The sequence below is a fragment of the Pteropus alecto genome, unplaced genomic scaffold, assembly GCF_000325575.1.
Source record: "Pteropus alecto unplaced genomic scaffold, ASM32557v1 scaffold250, whole genome shotgun sequence".
Classification (NCBI taxonomy): Eukaryota; Metazoa; Chordata; class Mammalia; order Chiroptera; family Pteropodidae; genus Pteropus; species Pteropus alecto.
This window is the reverse complement of record NW_006430732.1, coordinates 1204932-1207135: the sequence shown is the minus strand read 5'-3', so window position 1 is coordinate 1207135 and position 2204 is coordinate 1204932. Positions and strand designations below refer to the sequence as shown.

Here is a 2204-nt window from a genome sequence, read left to right as displayed (position 1 = left end):
AAAGAGCATACGAAGAAATAATGACTGAAAACTTCCCAATTTTTCAAAAGACATAAATCTATGCATCCAAGGAGCTGAATGAACCCCAAACAGAATAAAGACATAAAAATAATCCACACCAAGACATATTGTAGTGAAATAGCTGAAAAAATAAAGACAATGAAAAATCGTTCTAAGTAGCGAGAGTAAAATGACACCTCGCCAATTCTTAGGATACCGGATTTCCCATCAGAAATCATGGGTGGCAAAAGAATGTGCCACATATTTTTTGAGTGCTAAAAAACAAAAACAAAAACAAAAAAACTGTCTATTTAGAACCCTATACCCAGAGTAAAACACCTTTCAGGAATTTAAAGAGAAATCAAGACAGTCTTAAATGAAAGAAAACCTAGAGATTCTACAGCCATACCACCCTGAACAAGCCCAATCCTGTCCTATCTTGGAAACTAAGCAAGGTCGGGCCTGGTTAGTACTTGGATGGGAGACCACCTAGGAAGACCAGGTGCTGTAGGTGTAAAAAATAAAAAATATAAGGGATTGCAAGCTGACAAGGTCCTTGCAATCTGTGAGGTCAACCACAGGTTGCCTTGCCAAAAAACAAAAACAAAAACAAAACCTAGAGGATTTGTAGCCAACAGACCTACTCTAAAAAAGTTGCTAAAGCAAGTTTGCTTTACAAAAAGAGAACTAAAACAAACAAAATTTTGCAAGAAGTAAAACTATGGGTAAATACAATAAATTGTCTTTCTCCTCTTGAGTTTTTTAAATTATGTTTGATTTTTGAAGTAAAAAAAAATAATGTCTGATGTGGTTCTAAATGTATACAGATAAAATATATAAGACAATTATATTATAAATGGAAGAGAGCAAAGAAATGTAAGGACAGGGAAGGTTTGTATACTTTACTTGAACAGGTAAAATGGCAATAACAGTAGACTAAGATAAGTTATGCATATATAATACGTAAAACAACCACTGAAAGCTATACTTAAAGGTAAACTAAAAAACATTAGAGATGAAATAAAGTACAACTCTAAAAATTATCCATGTAATCTATAGGAAGGCAGAGATATGAATATAAATTCAAAATCTAGCAAGGGAAATTTCATTAGATTTTAAGGCTCAAGAATTATTCTCTTTGGATTAATACTCTGTTCTCCAGACCCACCAGAGTAGTCCTCATCTCTTGGCCCTGGGCATTAGTTCTGACCACTGGTCCCTAGCCCTGGACCTTTAAAAACTAAGGACATGGCCCTATCCTCTGAAACTGAAGAGGAGACATTTTCACCCTCACCCCTCAGACCTGTGCTCTCTGGGCTCATGGTGGCAGTGGCAACTCTGTTGACTTCTGGACCTTTAGGCTTATTCTTCCCTTTCTTGAAGGGTGATACATATCTTCAGCTAGATAGCTCTATTGGCTCATCCTAAAAATCCCAGAAATTTGATAGCCTTCCTTCATTTCATTCCATCTCTTTTCCCTTAATTCCACTCTGAAATAATTCCCTTCATTGTTTCCACTGGTATAAAATTCTCAAAAACATTGTTGGCCTCTCATATAATTCATTAGGGTCCAAGCCACAAGACAAAAAAGTCTCCCACAGATCTTTCCTAGATAACTGTATATCTAATCCTGGTTTCCATGAATCACACCCACAACTGCTGTAGCAAATGTGGCCACACTCTTGATATTCTCTCCAGAATATGCTTTTTTCATCTTTTTTCAGTATGGTTATTCTGAGAATTTCCCAAATATTCAACTTCTGATTCCTTTTTGCTTAGCAATTACATCTACAATTTATCTCCTTCCTTGTACATTTTATTATAAACAGCAAGAAGAAACAAAACCACACCTTGCTTAAATATCCGCTCAGCTAAACATCACCTTCCATCACTTACACATTCTACTTTACACACATTTGGTTAAGTTGTTTTCTATTATTACACCAAAAGCAACAAATAATTTTATAACAAAGATCTACCCTTTTCTCTAGTTACCAATAACATGACCCTCATTTCTGTCTCTGACCTCACCAGAAATACCTTTGTTTATATTTATATTTATCAACATCTTGTTCATGATGATACATGTATTCTCTAAAATGATAAAAGCATTCTCTATAGCTCTTCTATTTTATTTCTGAGCTCTCACTAGAATCAATTTTCACATCCATATTTTAATTATAGTGTCTTCAAAAAATCTAGGT

At 34.8% G+C, this 2204-nt stretch overlaps 1 pseudogene; it reads left to right on the top strand.

Moving 5' to 3' along the window:
• The first annotated feature begins 395 nt into the window (after positions 1–395).
• On the top strand, positions 396–514 carry LOC112484555 (annotated as a pseudogene).
• Positions 515–2204: the final 1690 nt, after the last annotated feature.